Genomic DNA, 20,140 nt, shown 5'->3' on the forward strand with positions numbered 1-20,140 from the left:
GGTTGAAGGATGGCAAATATTGAACTATAATTTTTTTAAATGGTCAAAAATGTGTTGGGAAACTGCAACAAGGAAGAACTGGACTGACAGAAAACTTCACAGTTCAGGACCTATTCTGCAGAAAACATTTCTATTTGTGCAATAAATAATATTTTTGTGCACATGATGCAGCATTCTGCACATAAGTAATACTTTCTGCGCAGATAAATACTGTCACTTCTGAAGAAAATGCTGTTCCCTGCACAAAAATACAACATTCAAATTTTGGACAGAATAAATCATTACCTACAGCATTTATTAGAAAACCTGTATTGTATTGGTTTGAGTGCTGGGCTAGAAATCTGGAGACTAAGGTCTGGATCCCTGCTCAGCAATGGAAATCCACTGGATTTCAAACTTAGACAAGTTTACACTCTTTCAACCCCAGTGGGATGCAAATGCAAGCCCTCCCCCCCAAAAAAAAGATACTGTCATGAGAATCCCATGACAGGTTCACTTTAGCATTGCCATAAGTTGAAAACAACTTGAAGGTACATAGCAGCAACAGCAACATTCATTGCACAGGAAACAGTATTTTCTGTTGGCAGTTGTAATAGAGTGTTGTTAACTTTGCCCCTTAGGGATGTCCTTCTAGTGTTGACATGAAGTGTGCTTCTATCACAGGCCTATCATTTTTGCTCTGACTGTTGTTCTGCTGTTGTGACTGAGCTGTGTACTCATCTTTATATCTACATGCTTTGTTCTGAACCATCAGGATTCAAGGCATTTTCTAAAGCAGCAGCTGAAGATGCTGTCACATGCTTTTACTAAGCTGGGCATTACCAGATAGAGGAGTAAAGATATATCATTCATAGACAAAGCAGTGATGGGAAACTTTCACCACTTGGACTTCAGGCTATCCTGCAGCCGTTACAAACTTAAAAAAAAAAAAAGCAGCACTGGGACCAGATCAAAAAGTAACCATACAAGACAACACAAATAGATACAAGTAAACTGTACCTATGTTTAGAGACTTAGGGGCAGTACGGACGGGTGGCTGAAAGTTGCCTCTTCCTGCCCCAGATCAGTGCTACAGCAGCCTCACGGAACAACACCGATCTGCTCTCTGTCAGGAGCAAAAAGAAGCTGCTCTAGGCAGCTTTCTGGAAGGGATGCCACAGGCATGCTCATCCGCCATGATGATGCCCCTTCTGTCCAGTGCTGTTTGGGTGCTGTACCCGGCATGCACTATCATGGCGCATGCTGTGTGGATGGGTGCATGCCATTACGGTGGCTGGGTGATGAAACTAGGGCTAGGAGTGTCTGGATGCTCAGCCTTAGTACACAGTCAGGCTGGCACAAAGTGCGGTCTCTACTGCCTCTTAGATTCACTTAGGTGCCTTAAACCAGTGGCTTGAGGGTTGTTGTGCCTTACAAAACTAATGACTAAAAGTAGAGGGAAAAGTCAGATTTTTTGTTTGATGTGAACAACAAAGAATGAACTGTGCAGTCCTCCAAGATATTGTGACTCCCAGCAGCCCCAGGCAGCATAGCAAATAATTAGGAATGCTGGGCATTCCAGTTCAACATCTGGAAGAGCACACTTTGCTACCACTGGTCATAAGGAACCTAAAGATGAACAAGTTAAATGTGGCAGATTTTTTTTTTTGCGGGGTGGGGGGCAGTGTTAATAGTCAACTGACTAGTGAGGAGGGGATTGAGGATGACTAGTGCAGATGGGATGTCCAAGTATTATGATAATAAAGTGTCCAGGGCTCCTAACTGTCTGAGGGCACAGGAGTCTGCATTTCAAAGTGTTGGGAACATACCCTCTAAATCTGATGAAGAGGCTTGGCCTCCTCTTAGTTCCAAGATATGGCAATGCTTGAAGGTATGGATTAGGTGTGACTCCACCAGGAACAGGACATAGCTACAATGCATGACTTCCTGGTCAGTAGGATTATGCTTGGGAGAAAATGGCTGTGCTAATTGATGGGTTCTCTTCCAAAGGAGACTGAATGAAGTTGTTCCTGCACTTAACGGCTGTGTGGGGTCAGGCAACTGACGGATAAAATTATCAGATCTGGCCAAGTCAGGCTGATGAGGACAAAGTTTAGTGCTAGACTTTGCAAGTTGTGTTTTATGCTGTGACTACTCATCTGGTACCTGACCTTGGCTAGTATTTTGTTTTCCTTGTTTTCTTGGTGGAACTCTGCTTTCTTTTTATCTGCTTTGCTCATGTTTTTGCTTTGTACTACCTGACCTTGCCTCTGTATCTACTGCAGTCTGGACTGACTTGCTCTCTTCTAAGAAGTGGCTGTTTGGTCTTGCCTTGACTACTGAATCTGCTGTTAGTTTTCTGCTGTGTGTTGGCTTGTTACATTCCTGGTATTGACCTTTGAACTGGACTAACCTTGCTACCAGGATTAACACAACCTAAAGCTAAACAATGGGGGTCCATTTCATCAGATGCATTTGCTGAAACATGCTTTGTTTTTGCTGCAATGGACTGAGATGGCTGGTCTTATGGAAATTTTCACATGGTATCTGGTATTCTTATATTCTAAAGTAAATAGCCTTCATACTGATCTCGATTTAATGTTATCCCACATGTTGCGGGTCATGCCACTCTCCAATTTTGTTACATTAGTTTATCTATTTCTAGTAAATATCCTTTCTGAAAGTGAATGAATGCAAGACACCTATACCTGTTTTAAATCTCAGAGCTAAAGGAGATGGTGATAAATGATATAACATTATGCTATTTATTCATGAGGTATATATTCTCTTGTCTTCAGGCTTCATGTGGCCATTAAAATCCCATAGTCAATGCGATCTTAGAGCCTAGCTATACAGTGCTTTGAAGCCAGTTTTAAATTCTGCACATAAAAGTTTCTGTTAATACCAAATCACAGATCCATTACTGTTTACAGATAGGACAAGAATGGGATAAGTGCCCAGGAATGTGATAATCTCTCCCCCCCCCCCCAATTGTGTGATCAACACAATTTAATGATGATTTAATGATGGCAGGAGTATGTTTGCATCTTGTGTGATAAAGTGCTATGTGAAAGGAAAGTGTCTAGAGTCTTTCTTGGGTGAGTGGTGCACTGGGACTTTCTTCTGACACTTCTTCCCCTCTATTTATTACAATCTGGACTGTTGTATATTATTGCACAATATACAATTATTCTATATTATTTTGAGGTGTGAGCTGCAATTGTTGCAAGTGATCTCCAGTGCGACAGTAAGAAGCAAGATCCCTGTCATAATTGCTTCCAGCACTGGATACTGCTTAAAGGAGGGAAGTAGAAACATCAGTTCACTGCATCCCAATTGACAGGAGAACAGACTCCTGTCATTTGCAGTGGCTACTGTCTGGTAGATCAGAATGGGGGAAATTTATGATCCCTACATATTCCCTATACTACTGAATATGTTGGGATCATGAGTACAAACCAGTCACAAATGCAACAGAGAATATGTTTTAGCCCACATTTTAGCCCATGTCTTTTAGGTGTCAAAAAAGACTGATGAGAAGAATCCTGGGTTCAAATCCAGATTTGGGAGTCTGTGAAATTGATAGATCCCTCCACCCCCTACAGATAAAAAGTCAATTTAATTAGAATTTACCATAACTTGAATGTGGGAGAATGACCATTTGTCGCCCCTATAAAAATGAGTAAGAATTTCACTTTTTAAAATCACAATTGACCCCAGACTGCAAAATCCAATTGCCTATCCCTGCTATTCTTGTATACTTCCTTTTTATAAAAAAAAATCTCAACCGAACATTTGTAGGGTTTTAAGAGATGTGAGTATACACTTCACAAGGAGCTAAATAAGGACTTGATCACTTTGTGCTGCTGCTGCTGCTGCTGCTGCTTATGAACGGTGCTTAAGTAAAATAATGCTGACATAGAAAAAGTAAGAAATATTTTATCCATCCTAGTATTATTTTTAATTGGCACAGCATATTAATTGGCAGTGTTGAATGTGAAATATTTTGAATTTTTCAGGATAACTAGTAAGTCTCTTGGCAGCTTGTGCTACTACAGCATGGTGTAGTATGATGCTCTCTCTTACTCCCTCCTCCTCCCATACTTTCCAATCTTGGTTTGTCACTGCTAGAATGAAAATCTGAAGATTTTTCCTTGTGTATTTGACTTGCAAGCAAGCCCTGAGCCATTTATATGGCAGCTAGGGGAACTACCTACAGTTGGCCCTCCATATCCACAAATATGTTATCCGTGGACTCCAGCATCTACAGATTGAAAATAAAAGCAGACCTTGATTTTGCCTTTTATTTAAGGGTTACCATTTTACTATGCCATCATGTTTAATGGGACTTGAGCATCCACGATTTTGGTTTCCATGGAGGGGGTGTCCTGGAACCAAACCAAATGGGAACACAATGAACTGTTGTTATACGCTGGGGTTTGGGTCCAAGATCCCCTGTGGATAACAAAATCTGTGGATGCTCAAGTCCCATTAAATATAATGGCATAGCAAAATGGTGTCCCTTATAAAAAATGGAAAATCAAGGTTTGATATTGGAAAATTATACTTTTTTGGAACATTTTCAAACCGTGGACGCTTGAATCTGTGTATAAAAAAATCTCTGTATAAGAACGGCCGACTGTACCAAGGGCCCACTGTACTGCTTTCAGCTCATTCAGTAAGTCTCTATATAGCTGCAGCAGTATGATTCCACTTTAACTAGCATGGCTGCCTAATCTGTTGAGACACAAGAGGAGCTCTTTGGCTGAGAAGTCTACCTTCTAAATTCTGGGATGTTGACATGATGGTTAAAGTGGAATCATATAGCTATAACTGTTTAGTGTGAAAGATCTCTGAGCTTCAGGCCTCTGTGACATTTTTAGTCTCCCAATAAATGTAGATGTGCTTCAGGATGAGACAAAAGCCATGTGGATTTTTAGCCACCTTGCTTATGCACACTTCCTCCTGTTGTTTTTCAGCCCAGACTACTATTAACTTGGGATTTGGTTAATGCATTCCTTCACTAATGCCGAGATTATGCTGTTTCCCTTTACACAGTAAAGTTTTATTACAAGACTGCTGTACCCGAGGGTGCTCAGTAATGTCTGCCCAGTTAACAATATTATAATTTGTCCCTGTGCAAAAAGCAGCCACCTAATGTTTTCTACAATTTGCAGAAGGTTAAAAAAAACACTATAATACATTAAAAACTGACAAACATCCATGGGGATGGAGAAACTATTAGAAAAGAATGGATAATTTAGTCAGGAACACTGTCTCCTGCAAAAGAAATCTGATGTAGAGATGCCTCCAAACTGTCTATTTTTCATTATTTATGATCAGCAAACAGGCTTTACTTTGCTTTGGGACTCTCTGCAAATATTACTTTACTTTACTCTTTTTTTCTTTCTCCTTTTTAAATAAAGTTTACACATGGTGATTCGTTCTAATTATGGAACCTACGCATAAAAACACAAAATGCTGTTCCCTTCCCAAATTGTTTTATTCTGATTGCAGCAAAAAGGTAGAATTCTGCTGAGAGGCAAAATAATAGGAACAGATAATAGTTAAAGGTGTCTGGTGTACATACAATGTACATATAATGGATGCATACCTTTTTGAAACATTGCCTCCAATTGTACAGCAAACACATGTCGCAGCCCCAATCCACCTGGAAGCCAGCTGAAAAAGGAACAGCAAAAATCAGCTCCTTTTTCAGCTGGCAAAAAGCTGGTTTTTCTACCCTTGCCGAAGCCCAACGCCAGCTTCATGATGTTCTGGTGGCATGCAGTGTGTAAGCACTGCATGCTGGAGCATCATGAAGCTGCCAGGGCGGCTTCTGAGCATACAGCATCGAAACACCATGCCCCAAAGCTGCCTGGACAGTGGCAAAAAAGGGCTCTCAGTTTGGCCCTATAGCCATAGCCTAGATGTTTGTTTTTTCAGCATTTTGGGTAGTCAATCTGCCCAAAAGCTATCAGTCAATCTATCAGAGGCCTTAGAGCCCTTTAAAAAGGAACCCAAAATGGATCTCTTCCAGCGGGCTTATCCACCGGACTCCATATAAAAGGTTATGACGATTTCTCCACTCCTGACTATGATTGTTGACTATTGATGAACTGATGAATTGTTATTTTAGAGAACTAATAGGAATGTCTGTTAATTCTGTATTAGTGTTTTATTGATTGTATTTTGTATTATTGTATCATTTTTACTGATGTAATCCCACTTCAATCCTTGGGAGAGGCAGGAAATATAAATAAACTTTATTATTATTATTATTATTAGTCTCTCCTTAGCTTCATCAACATGTCAGTTATCCAATCAAAATAAATCAAAACAAAAGAGCTAATGTTTTCCACATTTATGATATCCAATCAAAATCAAGGCCCTTAACTACAGCCTCACCTGTGGTACAGTTAGAATTGTTGCCTGCTGGCTATCTGGATTACATCAACCATTACATTACATGCTATGGGGTATTCTCAATCAAATTTACTGGACGTCCTTTTATTTTGGTTACAACTGATAAAAGTTATTACAGGTCACACCTACTAATATGGATTGTGTGAAGTTATTTTCAGTCATGCTTTGTTGACATTTGAGTAGCCATTTTTCCAGATGTAAGTTGCTGTCATGTTCTCCCTGATGCATACACACATTCGATGTTTAGAAATAATGATCTAGGTGAATTTTATTAGATTGCACTTATCTACAAACAACTCAGATTTCAGCACCTGGAGGTTCTCAAACAGGAAAAAGCAGTTTATAATCAACTACAAAAAAGTCACAGTTAGGTCGACTTGATAGGAAATAATAATAATAATAATAATAATAATAATAATAATAATAATAATAATAATAAATTTATTACAGCCATTTGGCCAGCACAGTTACAACAATAAGGTTCAATGGCACACTCCTTCTCAGGATTACATCCAAACCACTCAGTAAATATTTACTGAAGGCCATCTCCGTCTTTCCTTGCCCCTCAATTCAGTAGAAAATGTGGGTAGGAATAGAGACATTTAATCATAGAAACTTCATTTTAAAAATAAAATAAAGTGAACAACATGCTGTGAACAAAAAATGCATTATGCATTATTCATGGAATCATACTGTTTCTAAAGCTTAATAAAGAATTTGATTAATAGTCTCAGCACATGTCCCACATATTTTTACGCTGGTATGCATACAGATGCAAAGAATAAGATTAGACATGACTTGTAATCCCCTCTTGCCATTTTTTGCTTTTCAAGCATTTGCTATATGGAGGACTTAGTTCAGCCTACAAAGCTGAGCTAAAGTAATGGAGCATTGTTTTCATTCCTGAGCAGTAGCTGGGCCATCCTCTGACATGGCATTTTTGCCCGTCTTGCCATACGATTCGAAAACCAGGGCTTGACCAATGCTTTCAGTGGGAAATAAACCATTATAGATACTGTATACTAGTCTGGCTTCCTGGTTTTGCCACAGCAGGAGTGGCAAGGCTCATCTCAAATGCTTGCTTCAAGCAAAGTCTGATGGCAATTTTATCACGGGAGACTGCCATTGAGCTATAATTCCATTGTGATCCTTGAATATTGAGTTCCACTTTTAGAAGGCACTGTCTAATGTAGCTTTCATTCACACTGCTGATTTGTGCCTTCGGCTAAGAATGGCCCATCAACTTTCAAGTTTAATTCCTGGAACTTTGTATGATTTTAAGGTAGCCCTAAGAGTAAACTCAGCAGCACAATGATCCGAATTACACCAAACTTTGGATCACTGCCAGTATCAACCCACAGTTTTGGATGCCACTGAGTGGAATAAGAGGAGCTGGGCAATGAAGAAGGATGGACCTTCAGAATATGGAATCATCTTCCTTGTTGGGAGGGACTTGTGTAAGATGCAAACTGCTGGTAGGTTCAAAAACTATGCCATAAATAGACAAGCAGCTGGCTACTTGCCAGTTTGGAAGTGGTGAAAAGGCACATCAGGAGGTACAGTGGGCCCTTGCTATTGGCTGGGGTTTGGTTCCAGGATTCCCCATGGATACCAAAATCTGTGGATGCTCAAGTCCCATAATGTGCAATGGTGTTGTGAAATAGTGTCCTTTATATAAAATACCAAAATCAAGGTTTGCTTTTTGATTATATATATATATATATATATATATATATATATATTTTCAAGCCATAGATGGTTGAATCCATGGATAAAGAACCTATGGATACATTGGGTTGACTGTAACATGTTCTGCTAATATAGGCACCTCTCAAATCTGAGAAATGAAGCAACAAAACCTTCTGGAAGAGCTGGCCTCCTCACAGTGCAGAAGGGAAGAGGAGAGGAATACCACTACCACCAGCAGCAGCTACTTTAGAAGGAAGTCTGAACTGCTGCTGAAACCCTGACAAGTCTCCATCAAACCGAATGGACTAGTTTGATCTACTCTCCTACACAATTCTTCCCTCATATAATTAGACCATTAGCCATCTTTGAATGAGGAATTACATTAGTATGAGAATTTTTTTCAACATTGGGTAAGGAGGTATACAATATTTCCGTATGCAATTTTTTTAGGGCTTTACCTGATTTAAATACTCTTCATTCGAATCAAATAGACTGTGATCCAGCCACATGTGAGTCAGAGGAATTCAGGCTTTTTGCAGGAAACTCCACTGCTCTTCTGGAAATGATCCGTGGTTTTAACCAGAGCATCCGTGGGGATCTGTATGAGCGTTACTGAACATGCCTTTTTGGAGCTTCTTTGCCTTCATAGACAACTGGGGATAATGTACTAGATGTTATAAATTTTACAAAATTATATAGACAATAAGATTGGTGGACAAAGTCAAGGATGACAGCGGCTGTTCCTGAACGGAGTGACACCAACAATGGGATCCCCAGCCCCCCTCACACTTAATTGGCTTCCTGACCATCCACTCCTCTTCCTGCTACACACAACTCAACACAAACATTTAAAAAAGTGACCTTTTCTGAATTATAAAAGCATTCACAAAAAGTGGCTCCTCTTTCTGACTCAGCCTCAGGGCTGCCAACAACTAGATAAAGAAAAACAGTCACGTGCCGCCTTTGTTTACCAGAAATGATGATAATTATGAAAAAGGTGTCTACTCAGTACCAAGTCATTAATGCAGCAGAAAATCTGCTAAAGCAGACAAAAAGCGCAAGGGATAAGCCAGTGGAAATACCTGAGAAGAAAATAGATTTTCCTAGATTGAGAAAAGCCAAGTGAAAGCCTATGAGCTGGATCCTGACCTGGAAACAACATTGCCTTTTTCTCCCTTGTTTTCTTGCTTTGCATTTTCATATGTCAAGGCAAAAAAAGTCATAGTGATGTTGCATTTATTTATACCCTGATTTCTCCCCAAAGCTCCAACTCAATATATTGTGATATAAAAGAACAATAAAGTAACAAGACACCCATATAAGATACACATTGATCATAACCACCCAACACATCCTGAAGCAAAGATTATTTTGTTGTTTTATCTCTTTATATTTTCCTTGTTTCACATAGACAGTAATGGAACAGGTAATCTAGTCTATGTACTATCACTTTTATCATAGCACTGTCTTTTCAATGGGGCTTTTTCCTTAAGAGTGAGAACCAATAGTCTATAAATAGTATCTTCTATTGACAGAGCCATGGAAATGATCAGAACCCCTGGCAACCCATTGGAGTCTAGTAAATTTGGCAGAAGAACAAAGACTCTGCTGTCCAAAATGGATTGCAGGATTCGTTCCTGAAGTTCAATAAATTGGGTGCAAATAATAACTGTAACTGTATCCTATAGAATTCTAGGGCTTGTACCTTAATCAGAAGCTCTAAAGGAGCTTCCTGGCAGAGAATTCGAAAGTCCTCTACCTGCACTGCAAGTATTCCATGGGACAGAGGCATGGTAGTTAAAGTAGAATCATAGCGCCATAATTGTGTAGTGTGATACAACCCCACAGCCTCTTAGCAACCAAGACCCTGTTTTTATTAGAATTTATAGTTGCATGGGAATTTCCAGTCACATTCAAACCAATGCACCTAGAATTCGCTAGTAGACTTTCCAGATCAGTGCAGGAAGTTTGGGGATGAGGATCTTGCTGAAGGTTATTCCTTCCACTTGCTCCCATGAGCAGCCTGAATGCCTGTATAGTGTGATACTCCAAAGGGTTGGACAACCTCCAGATGATGCTGGACTACAGTTCCTATCAGGTCCATCCTGAATACCGCAAGGAATATGGGAGTCACAGGCCAGCTTCATCTGGAGGGCCTGAAAGTAATCCACCCCAATATAAACTCTGTAGTGTATAGCTGGTAGAAGTTTGGAAATATTTCAGAAATGAGCATCATTATTGCTCCTACAAAGCAGTACACTGCGGCTTGTTATACATTCTGCTGTGACTTGGGGTGTGTGTGTGTGTGTGTGTGTGTGTGTGTGTGTGTGCCTACATGTTAATGTTGCTCATCTTCTGGGTGTGGAATTTACTCTTTCAAGTTTCTGTTTTATTTAATTTAGCCATTCTTTGTTGCATAACTATTCTCTGCCGTATGTAAACATAAAGGTCAATATAGCATAATGTCAAGCAGAGCATTACGACATGGGAAGAAACATCAAAACAACAAGGCTGGTTAATTTATGTGTTGTCTCTTTCCCTTTTCCTCCAGCCTAAATGTTTTATAACACTTAATTTTTCTCCCTCTAGCCCAAATGTTTTATAACACTTAGTATCCTATCTTCTTCATAATTCCTGTTATGAGTGATCACAGGATCATTGGATCATTGCAAAACTATGTATTCTGCTGTGTTTCTTTGTTTTGTTGTGTTTCACAAAACGTCCGGCGTCTTAAATAGAATTATTTCTTTTCTTGTGCTGAAATGAAGGAAAAATTCAGGAACAGTTGCCTGCCATTCTGTAAAGCCAGATTTAGTCACTCTTGCTATCTAACAGAGAAATCCTTGTTTTTCACCTCAGGGAGAAGTGGATGCGACTCCCTCTAAAATACAAACTTTGCACCTAGGGGCTGAAAATTTTAGTTCTCTACAGTTATTAAATGCAGTTGGGAAGAATAACAGAGCAGTGAGCATCTTGCACAATTGTCTTCCTGTGTTTATGTTCCTCCAAAAATATTTCTCTCCCTGTGTTTAAATGTTCCTCCAAAATATTTTGGAGGAACTGTTCTCTGGCTGCATCTGCACTGCAGAAATAATCCAGTTTGACACCACTTTAACTGCCCTGGCTCAGTGCTAGGGAGTGTAGTTTATTGTGGCACCAGAGCTCTCTGACAGAGAGAGCTAAATGTCTCACAAAACTACAATTCCTAGGGCAGTTAAAGCAATCTCAAACTAGATGATATCTGCAGTGTGTTTTGGCCCACAGAGGAATATTTGTGTTTCCCGTAATTCCACAATTTCTCATATTTATATTTTACACACACACCTGAAAAATGTATATATCTTTATGGCCAACCATCAGAAGACATGTTGTTATATTGAGGTGGTATAGTGGGATGTCATGGTTCTCCTCTATGCCACCAGAATAGGCCTTCTTCACTTTTGGGGTGAAACCTTGCTTTGATTCTGCTAAATCATGTCTTTGGTAAATCTGCCAATCTAAATGTCTGTAAAAAGATAACATGTAGTTGGGAAAGCACAGGGGAAAATCTAAACACTTAGAAGGGACAGCTGCTGACCTAGACACAGGCCCCATTGCCACTGGTCCATTTGCCCTGAATGGAATGGGGCAGATCTGGGTCCCCTCACATCGGAAAGAAGTTCCCACTACTCTTTACCTTGATCAGGGCAATTTGTCCCTCTGCAGTTCACATTTGCGTTACCGCTTTAAAATTGAGCCTCCTTTGCTGTCACTTCCGCTTTCATCAAAGGTGACCTATCCTACAGCCATTGGCCAATAGAATGGGTGCTTCCCCCCTCCTTTTTAAAAAAAACTGGCGTCAGTGTGCACATATTCTGTCAACTTGTCAAATTTAAAAACCTCCAGGTGGGTGTGTGTGTGTTGTGTATATTATCCTAAAACGACCCTATCCTGGGGTTTTCTTGGCAAGATTGGTTCCGAGGAGATTTGCCATTGCCTTTCCCCTGAGGCTGAGAGTGTGTGACTCCCCCAAAGTCATGGGTTTCCACAGCCTTCCCTCTGAATGCCAGCCTCTATCTTCCCCTTCGCTTCCAGCCCAGCATTTCCTCCTCTTTGGAACATCTTGCCTCCCCTTCACTTCCAGCCCAATGCTGAAACTCTTGGCTCCCCCTTGGATGCCAGCCTCCTGCCTCCCCCAAAGTCATGCGTTTCTGCAGCCTTCCAGCCTCTAGCTTTCCCTTCGCTTCCAGCCCAGTCCTACCTCTGAAGCCCTTGCCTCTCCCCCATGCCATTCTCTTCCAATAATAATAATAATAATAATAATGCCATCTCTGCATCCTCTTGCTTTCTTTGCCCCTGAATGGGTGTGCAAGCCTCGAATTCGAGTGTAGAAGAATCGGGGCCAGTATGAACTTCCCGCTTTTAATCCGGTTTCTTTCTTTTTTTTATTGTTATTTTTATAAGTTACATAGTATTAATGAAATATAAATACAATATCAATACATTTTCCAGCTATCATAAAGCCTGTTTCCATACCTTTTATTTCTGAATATAACAAGAAAATGAACCTTCTTTATTTCCATGGTTCTTCCAACCTCTCATGACTTACTCAGTAAATGATATATCTCTTGTTAATCTTAAAAGAAATTTTTTTTCAACTGTTTCTTTCACCTATTATTGTCTTCCTCAATTTGTACTAATAAGTACAAATATTAAATAATAGTTACCAAAGTAACTGAATTCTCCTTTACTTGCAATCTTCTAAGCCTAACTACTTTTACCCCGTTACCATATTGAGTAGACCTCTTTTCTCATCCCCTTTGTCCAATCTTCCTTGTACTGTCTAAATCAATTATATACATAGTTCTCCTTAATTCTCTTTTAAGGAATAACAGAGGGTGGGAGAATAATCAGAAACAAAACAGTTGTTCTCAAAAAACATAATTTCCAGACATTCCATTTTCCTCTTTTGTTCTAATTAGTTGCTATATCTGCCGAAGAATTTCTCAATTTCATAAAATACTTTCCCATTTACTCTTCAGAAATTGGTAAAAATTGTCCCAATGTTGGAGTACATGGTCTTCCGTTTTGTCTTTCATCCAGCACGTTAATTTGTCCATTTCAGCCATCTCATATAGCTTGATTAGCCATTGTTCTGTTGACGATACCTTTGGATTTTTCCAGGACTTTAATCCGGTTTCTGAACTGGGGTAAAAGGTACTCTGAATGGCCCCTAAGAGGCATAACATGTGGCTGGGAAAGCACAGGGAGGAAAGAGATAGCAACTAACCGGTTCAAAATGCACTGCAGAATTAATCCAGTTTGAGACCACTTTAACTGCCCTGGCTCAGTGCTAGGGAATCCTGGGAACTGTGGTTTATTTTGGCCCCAGAGCTCTCTGACAGAGAAGGCTAAATGTCTCACAAAACTACAATTCCCAGAATAAACTAGTGTTGAGCCAGGGCAGCTAAAGCGGTCTTAAACTAGATTATCTCTGCAGTGTGTTCTGGACCTTAGACTAATAAGAGACATAACAGCAACTGGAACAGCATAAGAAGAAATCTAAAGATAGCAGACTTTGAAGTGGTTCAGGCCCATGGCTAACAGATGTAAAAACAACCACTTGATTGATGATCTGGGAGGGGTATGATATAGGAGTGACACAGTCTTGGAGAAATCTATAACATTCCTAACCACAGACCTTATGGCCTGAGGTTCCGTGCTTCTTGATGGCTACAGAAGGGGTCCACTCTGCTGCTATTACCCTGGGGCTCCCAGCAGATGAATGGAGGTATGATTTAAGTATATTCTTTTGTATAACTTACTGGTTGTATAATAAATCGTAAGGTTATTGCAACCACAATGGGTATTTTGTATTGTTTCCAATACAATCACAGAAAAGAATCTCCTTGCCTTTGGCAAGACAGTATCTCAGGCTGTACCTCCTTCCCTCTAAAATCTATATTCAGCACATGGAGTTGGAAGGCTTAGGGCTGGGAAGGTGTGTGCTGTTGAAGACAACAGCACACTCTTTCCTCGTAACGTAAATGTAACTAACAAACAATAAAATCAGATAATTCTGCACTGGTAACTGCTTATGACCTATAGGCTGAAAATCAACAGTAGGGCATGCTTTGTGTCACTTAAAACAGAAGCTGCTTCAAAAACATAATTTCCTTAATCATAACTGCTGCCTGCCTGTTCATTGGCCTGTGTTCACTCCAGTGGTGTGTTTGGAACTGGTGAACTTTTATAAAGCTGTCTGGTTTGAATTCTGCTTGGAAAAACTCCTCCACACTTCAGTAGGTGCCTACCAGCTTCCAGTGCTGAAGTAGTCGCATGCAAAATGATCTCAGCCCAGTATGAAAACACTTCTAAATCAACTGATGGCAGATAACAGAAGATGTAGTTGGCATGGTAGGTTAAATTAGGATGGTCCATTAAGAAAGAGGGAGCGGGGGGAAAACCAGTCACCCAACTATTTAAACCATTCCTCTACACAACTGCATGTGTGTGTCTGCCTGCCTGCTTGCTTGCTAACCTTCTTAATTAGGGCTTCCAGAGACAATATACTGAAGCACCCATTTTCACATAAAATGCCTATGGCAGTGATTAGTGGAAGCAGTCTAAAAGATATATGTACCTATTCTAAGAGGTTCCACACAAGTCTATATTAGTCAGCAAGCTTTCAAAAGCTTGGGCATTATTGTAGGGGATCTCCACATTTTCCAACCTGCAGAATCCATTAATATTAGGCATAATATTTATCCCAAAGTCTTTTGGAAATTTAAGGTGAAAAGTTACAAACTGGTGGCCAATTGAAATTTATACTTGTCACCTATGCAGGAATTCAAGAGAACTCCCCCCTCCTTTTATATATCCATTTTTGTGCATTACTCATATTTGTCTTCTTTCACCTTTTGACACTTTAGATTCTCTTTAAGCATCAAGAAAATAAACAGCTGTTCGACTATGGTTTTAATGTCTACTATATCTTCAGCAGAAACATTTACCACACTGATATAAAAGTAGATATAAACAGCAGATATAAAAACAATTGGGAGTAATAAACATTTGTTCTCAGGCAATATAAGATGCTATTTCAGTAGCTGTAAACTGCTCACTGTTGTTCTGATTACAAAATTACGCATCTATTTCAGTTTTAATTGAGATGCAGCATTTCTGGCAGCTATTATGTATTACTTTAATGTCCTATAACTAGTATATTTGATTTCGTAACAAATTTTAGGTAGACTTTGTATACAGCAGTGTAGCCCCAGTGGCGAGATTATGATGGTTATGAATTAGTGTTGGCATTCCTGGATTTTAGAGCCAATGGCAGAATTCAGTATTTTGGTGCAGAAAGATTCGGATTCTCCCTCATCCTTCTTGTCTCTTCTCTCTCTCTCTCTGTCTGTCTCTCTCTCACACACAGATAATCTCTTCAAATAGTATCAAACCCAAACATTTCTTTCATTATCTCAGAGAACTTATTCTTTGTACTAGCAAAACTTTGACAACAATCATTGTAACGCCGATGAGCAATGCACGGATTGTAAGCAAAGCGTTAAGGAATATTCAGGTGCTCCATTTGGCTGGAAATGGAGACATACACAACTAGACTCACACAAATAACAATGGCCTTTTAGAAGACATTGGAGATAATGAGAGAGTTAAGTTTCCCTGGTGTGTTTCTTCAATGTATTGTTTGCTCTGTTACTTTTTTACCCTTCCATCAACACTCTTCAGCTTCAGCTTCATTTCACTGTTCCTCCCACATACCTTTGCCGTTCTTTCTTGTTGTTTTGTAGCAATAGGCAGTTGGCCCCTTCTTCCTTTTCTCTGAAAAATGTTGTTCATTCAATTGAACTTTCTTTTCACTGAGGATGGTCTTTAAAAAAAATGATTCCAGACATCACCCATCACACAGGTGAACACATTTCACATTGGTATGGAAGTAAGCAGAAGACAGGCATACAGAAATCTCAATAGAAAAGGTGCCAGTTTGCAGGCTGGTTGTCAATCAGTGTTCCATTCACTTCTTTCTGAGAACAAAGGAGCCTAATCTGAGGAATTGCTCTGAAGGAAAGGACACATCAGGCACCTTGCTGTTTTGACAAATGTTGAAAATGTCAAGATTTCTCAACAGTATCGTAAATTGCTTCCACTCTGAAACACTTTGATTTAAAGTCCCCCCCTTTTTTTTGATCTTTGGAAAAAAAGCTAACAAAATATGTCTAAAAGTCATTTCCCCTTGCTGAAATATGTTAGCAGTAGGTGAATGTTCTGTGCTGTGCAATTTATTTACTACATTGTGGCAGTTGGGGGGGGGGGGTAGAGAAAAATAAGAGAGAGAGAGCGTGCAAGTTGGAACAATTCAACTTGATAGAATTTACACTTGGGCCTATTGCAAACCATGCAAAATTGAGCTGCTAGTACAGGGTTGTTGTTGTGTGCCTTCAAGTTCTTTCTGACTTATGGCAACCCTAACAGAACCTGTCCTGCAGTTTTCTTGGCAAGATTTGTTCAGAGATTTGCCATTGCCTTCCCCTGAGGAAGAGAGGATGTGACTTGCCAGTGGGTTTCATGGCTGAGCAGGGAATCAAACCCATGGTCATAGTTCAACACTCAAACCACTGTGCCTCACTGTACAGGCCTACACAAAGGGCAATCTGAAGGCCATATGCAATTCCCAAGATGGGTTTTATGGCGGGGGTGTCCATACCTTTCCTTGAAAATGTTGGGCAGAAATGTCAGGATTGGGGGACCCAGTTCTCAATAACCAAGATAGCATTGTAGCATAGCAGAAACAAGAGATTTATTCTGAATATCAAGACAGAAAGTTCCCCATCTTAGGTTCAGTGTCAGAACTGAACCCCCCCTCCCCCTCGGACCATCTCAAATACATTTCCAATCTCCAGCCCCCCTTTTCAATCCCGATCACTCCTCTTTGATCCAGATCAAAGGGCCCTTCATGTTTTGCTCCTTCCCTTCATGTGTTATCATTTCATCTCCCTTCATGAAGAAGGTTATCCCTGTTTCACAGCTCAGATCCATGGCAGGATGATTAGGGTCAGAAAACTACAACTCCTTTCCTTCTCTGGCCATCTGCCTTTCCTGTTTGTTTCCTAGGCTTGGATAAAACATCCCCTTCTCAATAGCCAACATCCTATATGGTGTTAAATTACCATATCACCATGCCCTCATATCTTCATCCCCTAAGATCATCATATCATCATGCCAACATGACACAACCATGCATATGGATTCTGACTAAACTGAGCCTAAACTTGACAGTTGACCCCCAGAGATCTTTAGGGGATGTGATTGGTCAGTTGAAGCCAATTTTGTTTGAGGCTTATTTTAGATGGTGAGGGGGCCTGTCCCCCCAAAAAAAAACCCCAGAAGTGACTGGAAGTTTGAAAACAGACCTCCCTGTAGGCCTAAAATGGATCTTGTGAGGAGAAATAATCAATCATACTATCTTGAGGTTTTGAGTGGGTACGACTGGACTCCTAAGTAGGCTTACACACTGTAGAAATAATCCAGTTTGACACCACTTTAATTGCCCTGGCTTGATGCTAGAGAATTCTGGAAACTGTAGTTTTGTGAGACATTTAGCTTTCTCTATCAAAGAGCTCTGGTGTCAGAACAAACTACAAATCCCAGAATTCGATAGCATTGTGCCATGACCGTTAAAGTGGTTTTAAACTGGATTATTTCTGCAGTGCGGATGCAGCCTAAAAGGGTGTTCTAGAACAAAAATAAATAGTAGTCAGAAGCTTCCAACATCCTTGCGCGGAGTGCATCTCACAACCTTCAGAATTTTCTAACCCTTGGTTTAGTGGTTAGACTGTCATACTAGGATGGGATAGATTTCTTGTTTTCTTTTAGCTTAACTGGTAGCCATTGATAGCTATAGCCTTAGGATTGCATTACTATCTGCTACCAAAAATCAGTGAGTAATTCTTGATCCCTAGGTGTTGAATATGTACTTTTAAATATACAACTGGGAAGGGGAGTTATGGAAGTTGACTTGATTTATTTTTTTAAATCCCTATGTGGGGGCATGGTGGGGATGAAGTATATTTCCCAAGGGCCTGCAGGGGGGCAATATGTCCCCAAAATCAAGCAGTAGCCCTTGCCATTAAAAAAAAGTAATAGGTAGGAAATCACTCTCAAGCCATTATTTATTTTGTTTTCCCACCCAATATATTTGTACACATGATACTGTATTTGAAGATATCAAAGTATGATACCAAAGTGACATTTACTAAGAACTGTCAGAAGGATTTAGAAATTCATATTGGAAATATGGGGTGAGATCGACTTGAAGGCAGTTTAGAAAAACAACAACAACAACAAAGGATTTTGTAATCTCATGAATGTAAATCTCCAGAATTATTTATTTTATTTGTGTACATTACCTTCAGTTAGTTGTTTGCAACTTTTATTTATTTATTTATTTATTTAAGTGATCAGTTATTCATTTTCAATTGTGAAGGATTTCAAAGTACATTTTCTGCACAGAAAATAAATTTCCTGTGCACAAAATGCAGCTTCCTGCACAGAAAAGTGTGTTTTCTGCACACACACAAAAAATACGCACACTACAAGCCACAATCTGAAGATTCTTGCTCATGTAAGATTCTCCTCATCAGGGTTTCGTATGCTAAAGAAACTAATTTTTGGTCATTTCTGGAACATTGTCAAATGCTCTTTTCATTTCTAGAAGAATAATACATGATTCAAGTGTTGACTTGTACAGTGCTTCATGTTGTTGCCTCATGTTCATTTGTGGATGATGAAGCAGTGAAGTAAACAGGAAGGCACTATGTTTGGCTTATAATGGCTTATATTATTATATTAATATTATAATGGCTTATAATATTCAGATTTTTTTTTTAAAAAAAAGTAATAAAAGAGAACCAGCAGAGCCCAGTACTTTAAGTGTTGGACTATAACTCTGGAGACAGAATTCAGATCCCTGCTCAACCATGGAAACCCACTGGCTGGCCTGGGTCAAGTCACATTCTCTCTGTCTCAGAAGAAGGAAAAGACACACACCGCTGTGAACATATCTTGCCAAGAAAACTCTATGATATGTTACCCTTAAGGTCACCATAATTGGGAAATGACTTCAAGGATCACAACAAACTGAATATAATTTAGGGGAGGGGGGTCTAAATAACCTAAAGGCATCAGATCTTGTCTGATCTTGCAGCTAAGCATAGTCAAACTTGGTTATTACTTGGATGGGAGATCACTAGCAAATCTTGGGTGTAGTAGGCTCTATTTCAGAGGAAGAAACTGGCGAAATCATCTCTGAGTACCCCCCCCCCCAGGAAAACCCTATAAAATTCATAGGGTTGCCATAAACTGACAGGTGATTTGAAGGCATAGAAATACAAAATGGAATTTAGTCACTTTAGTTGCATTTGAGAGAGAAAAGTGAAGAGTTACTTTAAAATTTAATTCTAACAATTATTATTTGAAAGGCTATTGAAGCTATATATCTAACAAATTACTTTTAGAAAGCAATCTTCCAAGCTCTGATTCTTACTTATGGGTGGTAGAGGAATTATTTCACTAACAATTTAATTTTGTTTTAATAAGAGGACACCGTGTTACAATTCAGAAGTTAGAATGACAGCTAAGATTTGTGGAATGATTTGTCCAACATTTGAGGCTGTACCTAGCCAAGCAAAGTGTCTAAAAGAAATGAAAATTATGAAACCCTTCCACCAGAGTTTGTTAGACTCTGTAGAGACTTCTTTTGGGGCTGAGAAGTTTTTGGAATTGGGAAAACTTTGTTATTGTCTGAATCAGATATACTCAAAGGAGGCTTTGCCTAAACAAACCTGTTCCAACTTCCCCAAGGGATTTAACTCCTTATATTCATTCTTGTCAGGGGCCTGTATAAACTAGCCTTGTAGACACAAACTGAAAAGAAGTACAGTCAGCCATCCGTATCCAAGGATTTTTTAATCCATGGATTCAACCATCCACAGCTTCAATATAAATTCCCAAAAGCAAACCCTGATTTTGTCATTTTATAGAAGAGACA

This window comes from Sceloporus occidentalis, unplaced genomic scaffold, assembly GCF_023333645.1.
Source record: "Sceloporus occidentalis isolate IW3139 unplaced genomic scaffold, rSceOcc1.0.p SCAF_12, whole genome shotgun sequence".
Classification (NCBI taxonomy): domain Eukaryota; kingdom Metazoa; phylum Chordata; class Lepidosauria; order Squamata; family Phrynosomatidae; genus Sceloporus; species Sceloporus occidentalis.